General features: G+C 49.8%; 1 protein-coding gene across 2 annotated transcripts in view; it reads right to left on the bottom strand.

The window, feature by feature from the left end:
- CCR6 (C-C motif chemokine receptor 6) overlaps window positions 1-5,851 on the bottom strand; it is a 20,562-nt gene extending 14,711 nt beyond the window's left edge. Inside the window, exons 1-2 of one of the 2 annotated variants that reach the window (XM_037731267.1) lie at window positions 5,658-5,851; window positions 1,270-1,420 (exon numbers count right to left, since the gene is read on the bottom strand). The gene's annotated coding sequence lies outside the window, so the exon portion shown is untranslated. The remainder of the gene's footprint in view (window positions 1-1,269; window positions 1,421-5,657) is intronic. The other variant, XM_017508290.2, reaches the window with a different exon arrangement.
- Window positions 5,852-9,328: the final 3,477 nt, after the last annotated feature.

Below are 9,328 nucleotides of genomic sequence, written 5' to 3' on the forward strand. Positions count from 1 at the left end.
GGGGGATGGGGAGTGAGTGGGGGTATGGGATGTTGTGGGGGCTAGGGGGCTGTGTGGGGGCATAGTGGACTGTGTGGGGAGGTAGGGTAATCTGTGGGGGGATGGCGACTGTGTGGGGTGATGGGGACTATGTGGGGGGTTGGGGACTGTGTGAGGGGGATGAAGGAACTGTGTGGGGGAATAGGGGTTGTGGGAGGCATAGGGTGACTGTGTGGGAGGGATGGGGGTAGTGTGGGAGGGATCGGGTGCTGTGGGAAGGATGGGGTGCTGTGGTGCGGAGGGTTGCTGGAACTATTTTGGGCCGGATAAAGAGACTGTGGTGAAGAAGATGCAGGATTATTCTCGAGTGCTTTCCACCTAAGCCCCCACAACTCTGATTTTCTAGGAAGGCATTGTGTTCAGCCCTCTGGACCCGCCCGGAAGTGCAGAGGAATCAGTGCCGGGTGATGGACAGCCCTTCGCCCACAGGATGGCAGGAGTCACCCTCCACCCACAGCGGGAGGGAGGGAACTGTCACCCACGGGACGGCCACCTTCTCCTGTAGCATTATCCTCCTGGCTCTTCCTGTTGAACTCCAGGATTAGGGGCCAACCCTCCCAGTTTTCCAGGGACTTCTGGGGGAGTAGCAATGTCTGCTGTGCACAGTGAGGAGGCAGCCACACTGGGGCTAAGGGAAGTGCAGGCGTCTGGGACTGGGAGGCAGTTGCTCTTCTCCGCTGCAATGGTTAGAGTGCCCCTGGGTGCATTTGCTCCAGGTGGCATAGGTGGGAAGCCCAGACACCTGAGAAAGAAGACGGTGGCTTTTTCAACCGAAAATCAGGTGTGGGGTGGAGCAGGAGGCCGAGGGGGCAGCTGCCATTTGATGTGAAGAGTGTCTGCAGGGAGAAAGAGCAGCTCTAAGTAGTATCAGAAGGAAAACCTGGGCCAGAAGTCCTGCAGGTGGGAGGAGGAGGCTAGAAGGAGGCAGGATGTGTTCCACCCCCTCAGGGACCTGCCAGGCTGTGGGCTGAGAGGAGGGCCTCGGGGAAAGGCCCAGCTGCCTGCTGTGCAGAAGGAAAGGGTGTCCAGCCAGAAAGGTCAATTTAATCTAAAACAGAAAGCAACAGCTTGCTGGAAAGAGAGAATTCCCAAGAGGGAGCAAGGGCAAGGAAACCTACTAGTCTGTGAACTCTCCAGACTCCAGAGAAAGCGCTCCCTTGGGCTCCAGCACAACCTCTGGAATGTTCTCCAGAGACAGAGATAAGAGTTCCGGATTCTTTCTCTCCTTACCTCTCCTGGCAGGTGGACGCTGGAGCTTTTCAGGAAAGGAGACGCAAGCACGCCCTTTCACAGCGGCTGGTATGCCTGCCGGGTGCAGCTTCGCCTTCAGAAAGGAATTCCACGTAACCACTAGTCACTTGCTTTACAGGCCTGTGGATCTCTGAACAAGGAGGAAAATGGAAGCTTTTCCAAAAGAGCACTCCCTTTGAAAAATTTTCTTTGAGGTCTCAAGTTTAATCTTCCAACTCTGACCATGACATTCTAGACACAGCCTTAGTTTTGCAAAATTTTAGCAATGAAAGTGAACAAGTGACACAAGTAAGAGAAGAGATATGAAAGTCATGGTGGGTTGTATAAGAAGGTAGAAATATAAAAACATCATGTTTAACAGTTGTCTTTGTGCTTCTGCTTAATAACAAAATGAGTTGGTTGCATAATGAAACAGAACTTCTAAGAAAAGCAAAAGGACTCATATAGTGACTATTCTGGATATCACTAATTTTCACTGCTGGGAAAATACTACCTTCTAGATATTCCCAGATAAACTGTTGTCTGAGTGCTGCCATAGTCACAATTCTTTCTGTGTCAGTTTCCAGAACAGTGGACAACGCTATTTTGCTTCAAGTCAGATATGGAAAATGGGAAAAAGACACTAGGCTGCTAACAAAACACACTGCTTAGACACCAGGAATGTAGATAACGAGGCATTGTTGAACCAAGAATGAAATCACTCTCAGCAGCTCCAAAACCAACTTCCAGTGGAATCAGGCTTCCTCTGACTTACTTAAAAAATCTCACAATCATATTCCACAAAGGCATGATTGACCTTGCTAGAAAGGACAGGCCTGCTCACAGAATGAGGATGACAGAAAGCCTCCCCTAGCCTTCTACAACGTCTAGAGGCCACCAGGCACTGGGGTCTGGCTGGCGCACTCTCTGATCCACTGGCCAGCTGCAGGGTGGACCGGTGGGACCCCCACCTGGGGTCTGAGAAGCGGGCAGCACAGCGCCCGCCAGCCTGCCACCATCTTGGCCACGTAGGTGGGAGGAGACAGATTCATTACAGAACCTGAAAAGACTCATGCTGATAAAAACACCAAAGGAGAATGACTGATTTTATTACAGTCATTTAATTACACTCCCAAGGCTGATGTTTCGATTTATTAAAACATCTGTTTGTCTACCAGAAAGAAATCTGAAAGCCACACATTCTTTTTTGGGTTGGGGACCCTCGATCAAATGATCTTGCCATTGGATAATCACACAAATGAAATGTGTCTAGAGCCTCCTCCCTAGCATCTGGGAAGACACCCTCGCCTCAGGTTCTCATTGGACGCAGGGCTAAGGGCCAGGACCACCGGGATTCACGGGGCTGCAGGGTGACCCAGATTCAGGGCGCTCATTTCCATTTCTGTCTGCCAGAAACAGCCCCACTGACTTATAAACTGCTACAGAAATGAAAAAGGGTGACGTGTGCCCGGTGACGCCAGAGTCACAGGCTGGTTTCAGTGGGCATCGCAGCAGGCCCCGGCCCGGGGGCTCTGAATGGAGAAGGGGCCTGCTTATCCCAGTGCCGGGGGTTGAAATTTAGGCCACACAATGGCAGTCACCCCTCCAAAACAGGAACTGATGCCTCTGGGCTGGGGTTTCCTACACCTGGAGGAAGGTTTCCAAGGGCACTGTGCTCATGAACTGCCTCTCCTTGGGGTTGAAATGCAGGTTCTGAGTGGGTAGGCCAGGCTGGGGCCTGCACTCCCACGATTCCGAACCCCTCTTGAGGTCTACCGCTGCTCAGAAGACCACCTGAGAGCAGGAAGAAGCTAGACCTTCTCTGCTAAGTCACCTGATGTATAACCCGTCAAACCTCCAACTCCACCAGCCCAGGATCTCCGACAGCTGGTGTGGCAGGAGGTAGGGACAGCACAGGGAGGACGGAGTCCTCCTGACATGAGCCAGATCATGGGAGGGTGAAGAGGGAGAGGCAGAAGTTGCTGGAGGGACCTCCCACACGCAGCTGCGGAGCGCCCCTGCTTTGCATCTTGATCCTGTCTGCTGTGGTGCTGTTGTCAGAGCCCAGAGCCGCATCTGTCACGGTTGTGTGACCTGGCCCGACCCTGGTCATGGCTGGCCCACCACGCCCTGCCCTGCCGGCCTCTGCTCATAAGCTCTCATGCCTATTCTGTCCTGGAACCTCTTTTTTGCCCTGCCCCTTCTCCTGCCTTTGTTCTGTTTTCCCTTCCTTCATCTATTCAACTTCTCATTCTACCCCCCAAATAGAAGTGCTTTACAAAGTAAAGAGGAATGGATGTCTTGCGTAGATGCTCCATCCTCTGAACGCTGAAGGATTCACTGGATGTTTACTGTACTTTACTCAGTAACAAAGCAATGTCCAATCAACAGTTTGGTCTTAGGGAAGCCTATTCTGAATTAACTTTCAACTGATCCTTTCAAACATTTAAAACTTGGGACCTGATGGGTGAAAATTTTGTTAAGACACGTGATGAAGTTTCTGGGTGTCTCCAGGAAAGCTGGGCATTGTCCAGAGCTTCCTGGCCCCCATTTGTGGAGCCGCTGGGGAGGTGCGCTTCCTCATCTGCAGCAGTGCACCAAATTCCACACTGAGAGCCTCCCAATGCTTGGAACTACAGTACCTACTTCTGCATTAAATGGTCCCATGTGAGGTCTACTGAGTTGTCCTCTCTGTGTTTTGGGGTTCTTCCAGCCCACTTCTTGACTGCACCTGGCCGTCTGCCTTTCCTTATCACTTCCAGGGTGCCTGACTCCGGCAGCTGCCATTCCCACTGAATGTGCCACTTCCAACAAGCTCTGGGCTGGGAAACCAGACAGCCCCCCTTATCAGACTGCACCTAAAATTAGAGCCAATGTATCCAAATATGCACCTGAGGGCCTCCCCAGGGAGAAAACACAGCAGGTTTGGGTACAGGCTTTGCTGTATCTATTTTGGCCCAGAGTCTCTTGGGGTTCATTTCCTCTTTCTCAGGCTGCCTTAGAGGCTGATATTATTAGATAAGAGAGCTCCAGGTAAGTCAGGGCTTAGAGGTTTCAGATAATTAATTAGTGAAGACACAATGCAAAATTAAAGCAAGTGCCTCTGAGATTGTCATACAAATGGAGTCACAATATTGTTCAATGACACAAATACATTGACTCACAATGCAGTGAAACTGATTGTCACTTGTTTATCACTTTCACTTGGGAGACGATACTATCACTAGAACTCCTTCTGAAGCATTGTAGTGTCAAGAATTCTCTTGAGGCCAGGCACGGTGGCTCACGCCTATAATCCCAGCACTTTGGGAGGCCAAGGCAGGGGATCACGAGATCAAGAGATTAAGACCACCCTGGCTAATATGGTGAAACCCCATCTCCACTAAAAATAAAAAATTAGCTGGGCATGGTGGCGGGCGCCTGCAGTCCCAGCTACCTGGGAGGCTGAGGCAAGAGAATCGCTTGAACCCAGGAGGCGGAGGTTGCAGTAAGCCGAAACAGCGCCACTGCACTCCAGCCTGGCCACAGAGTGAGACTCCGTCTCAAAAAAAATAAAAAAGAATTCTCTTGAAGCAGACCCAGACCCATCTGTGTATCCAGGGACACATCTGTGCCTTCCATGAAGCCGGCTCTGGGCTTGTCTGCATCCCTCTTACCTCACCCCTACCCCGCTTCGTCAGCACCCTGTGGCTCTTTCCTCCCTCCTGGCCTTCCCTCCTCACCCTTGACGTCAACCTCCCCGCACAGCCAGCCCCTCCAAGCTTCGTTCACGTTAGACCCACCAGCACCCCTTGTTCTGCAGCAGCTGCAGCCCCAGGGTGAGCTCAGAACCTAAGTTTGGGAGACAAGTTCTGTTTTGATTTGTGGGATCTGAGTTTCTTCCTTACAGGTATGGCTCATGGAGATGACAGCTCTTTAAAGGTGGCTGTGGTCTCTTAGACTGCTTGCAAGTGTCCCTATGCTTCTTTCTCAAGTGCTAGTCAAAAGCAGCCTGCAGACAGGATGGAACGTCTTTGTGAGAAAGGACACAGACTAGGATCAGAAAAATCTATATCCCAACCCTCTACGGCCATCTTCTGATTGTGTGACTTTACCTCCCTGTTTAAAATAGCCCCAACCTACCTGCCAGGATTGTCTTCAGAATTACATAAAGCAACAGGTATGAAGTCTCTGGACTAGAGCATGGCACATACCGACTCAGCAAAGACTGGCATCTCTTCTCTCTTTTTGGCATGACTAAAATAGTCTAAATAAATAACTATTCGCAAGGGTGACTTGATAACACAAACTTTTGCAACATTCTTTTACCTCCAAAGCATAAAACAGTTATTGAGACAAAAGAAATACAATATTTTCTAAATTCCAAGACAAAAAAAATAAAACCTTACCAATAAAGAAGGAGCTTTTTGTTCCACAAACCAGCAGCCTCTGAGTTTTTTCTCTTAAATGTCAGACTTTGAAAAGGTTGAGATTTCTGTTCACCAGCACATACACAAGGGCCCTCTCTTACTGATTGCCACGGAGTCCCGGGAGTCCCAGCCCAGCTCTCCCCTCCGGCCGCACTGCCACCTCCTTCCCCCGCACGCTGGGCGGCGTGTCAGGCTGCCCCCCTCACCACAAATTTTATTCCTCAGTGCACACTTCAGATCACAGAAAGAAGACAAATAGGGTGGAGGAAGGAAGACAGGCTGATGTAACTAGGTCACTCGGTAATTTCAATTTCAGATGTAAATTTTTCTTTGTTTCAGAATTATTGATCTGTGGAATATTTCTTGATTCTTCTTGGAAATTACAAATTAAATTAGAATGATTGTAAAGTTCACTAAAAGGCTCTACAGGTTTCTTAAGAGAATTTTTAAAAACCTGAAAATGCCATATGACCTATGCTTTATGAGGAAAGGCACAGTGAACAGAGAATCAGCCTCTCACCAACATCCCACGGCAGGTCAGCGGCAGCTACAAAACAAGGCATACCCCAAGCGTAGAGGAGAAATTTCACCCTCAGTACTCGTGTTGCTTTCTCAGCCATTGTCTACAATCTGTGGCCACATATCACAACTTGACCGATTTGGGGACACAGAAACCCCTGTGTTTCCACACTCCCAAGGCAACTGTCAGCCTTAAGTTTGAGAACAACCTCGTAATTTGAGGGGAAATGTAGGCTACCTTCTGCACCTCGGTCTACCATAAGCAGGCTACAAATTCCCCAAGAAAAGTCCAGTATTATCACTTGATGGTAAACGCCAACAGCTTCTGCAGGGATAGACGTGTGAGCCTACAACTCTAGTTCATCCACCCCTCCCCTTCTTTTTTCAAATGGTTATAAATAGCATTGTTAAATGTTAATTTATGCATGTGTAATACAATTCAGAAAGTACTTTTCATGTTTAGTATTTCATTTAATCCTGACTGACAGTTTGGGGAAAATGGACATCGTGGCCTTCATTTTGTAGATGGAAAGAAACGCATTGAGGAACTTCCCACGAATGTGTAAGCCAGGAGCAGTGACTTCGGGAAATAAGCCCTAGGTCATCCATGTCCTCTTGTACCACACCGCAGGGCAGTGATTCCTCCAGCAAACACTTCCTGATGCCTACTGCATGCTGGCCACTGTCCAGGCAGGAGGCATACGGCCATGACTAAAACAGGTAAGAGTCTTGGCCTCATGGGGTTTCCATTCTAGTCATGGAACACAGGTAATAAAAAAAATGAATGAAAAGATACGTAGTATGGAAGTTGGCCAATGCCATGTAGAAAAATCAAGCAGGGAAGTGGATGGGTTGAGGTAGCTGCAATTTCAGTGAGGGTGAACGGGAGGTTTCACTGGGAGTGTGGCATTTAAATAGATCCTTGGAAGAGGGGAGGGAGTGAGCCACATGTGTAGCTGGAGGGAAAGCACATTGGGTGAAGTCTTCGATGCAGAATCTGCCTGACATGTTCAAAGTAAGGAAGGAGTTCAGTAGGCCAAGGTGAGCTGGGGAGGGGTGGGAGCTGCAGTCAATGGTGAGGGGCTGGTCACAGGGCCTACAGTCCACTCTAGTGACTTTGCCTCTTCCAGGGGAGACGCCATGCTCCTGGGACTTCAGAGTGACATTATCTGACTTCTATTCTAAGGAGATCACTTTGGCAGCAGTGTTGAAAATGGATTCAAGGGATTTCAGGCCGAATTAGAAAGACCACCCAGGTAAGATATGAGGAGAATATTCTGGAAACAAAGTCAACAGGATTTACTGACAGACTGGATGTGAGACTTGACAAAAGGGGAAGCACAAAGGGTGGGTCCGGGAGTCTGAGCCGGGCAGTGGACGTTGCTCACTCAACGCTGTCTGGGGTGGGAGGGAGAGTTAACAGGAATCCGGACCTGAGACACTGAGGCAGCCACTAGCACACCCGGGCCACGTTCACAACAGCCGAGACGTGGACCCGCCTACGTGTGCATCCGCAGAGGAATGGGTAAGGAAAATGCGGCGTCTACACCCCTGGAATGCTACTCGGCCATGAAGCAGAAAGAACTCCTGGCATTCTCAGCAGCATGGGTGGAGCTGGAAGACATCACGCTGAGTTACACAGGTCAGGGACAGAAAGTTAATCACCACATGTTCTCGCTCATGTGTAGAAGCTAAAAAAAGGGATCTCACAGAAGCAAAAAGTAGAACAAAGAATGCTATGGGCAGGAAGGAGACAAGGAGAAGGAGGATAGGAAGGATTTGAGAAAGGACAAGATCATAGCTAGCCAGGAGGAATAAGTCCTCACGTTCCACACCACTGCAGAATCACCAGAGTTTATATTATATATTCACATGGCTAGAAGGCGGACATTGAACTTTCCGAACATGAAGAAATGATAAGCGTTTGAGGTGATGGGTATGCCAATTCCCCTCCTCTAATCGCTAGACATTACGCTTATTGAAACGTCACTAAGTACACCATAAATATGTACAATTATTTTTGTCAATTAAAAATAAAGAATAAAAAAGAAGATTCCAGTGCAGATATCCAGTGTGCTTGGAGATCACTGTGGTCTCAGAGTAAGATCAAGCTGTGGAGCCCCACCTGACGGCCCCCAAGGACTTGGGGAACCCCAGGATGGGCACCTCTGGGCACCACCCTGCCTGGCATACACATGGTGACCCAGGCCAGGATTTCCTTGATGCAGACAATGAGCTTCGTGCTGTGTGGGGTCGTGCTAGACGGCGTGGAGTGGTGTGGGAGGATGCCTGACTGGGAGAGGGATAAACACAGGAGAAAATGCAGACATTTATTCCGGGGGTGGGGGCTGTGTGAGGATAAACGGACATGGGTCACAGCTGGAGATGACACTGGAGCAAAACTGATTTTACTGAAGATCGGGTCATGTTGGTGAGGAGAATGTTGACTATGAAGGAAAGAGAAGGGAGAAGTGTCAGTCGAGCAGACAAAGGGACAAGCACCCAGCGCACCCTCTGGAGACTGGGCTGTGTCAGGGGCGGGGCTGGTCTCCCTGGTGGCAGGAAGCGGAGCCCGGGGGCACAGAGGCCGGGAGTCAGGGGAGTGCCTTGGTGCACAGCCATGGGTCTCTTTTTCGATTGCTCCTATCTTCTCAGGGAAATAGGAAATCAAGGCCTCAGCTGAGGGTGAAGATGGAAAATGAGGCATCCCAGTTTTAAGAAAAAAGGAAAAGGAATAAATCAGCCATCCAGCGAGAGGGAGCAGCAGGGGGCTAGAGTCATAACCGCCCAGTCAGCAGCCACCAACTTGAAATGAAGCAGTCGCCCCAATTGTTTTCTGTCTCTTTTCAGACACACGCAGCTTTGTAGGTGCAGTAGCGGAGTGGGAGGAGAGGTGACCTCAACAAGGGCTGTGGTTTAGCCAACTGAGTAAGACAGAGAGGGGCTGGGGGCTGGGGGGGCGATACAGGGACTACATTGCCTTCTAACCCTCCGAACATTACTGGGTCCCCAGAACATTCTAGCAGTGGCCCCATGGCAGATTAGTTAAAGGCAGTAGGATGCTCACCATCTAGTTTCAGACATGGGGTTTATTCAACCCAGGGCGTTGTCCCTAACTTGGTTCCAAGGAC

Source organism: Cebus imitator, unplaced genomic scaffold (assembly GCF_001604975.1).
Source record: "Cebus imitator isolate Cc_AM_T3 unplaced genomic scaffold, Cebus_imitator-1.0 Scaffold389, whole genome shotgun sequence".
Taxonomy (NCBI): domain Eukaryota; kingdom Metazoa; phylum Chordata; class Mammalia; order Primates; family Cebidae; genus Cebus; species Cebus imitator.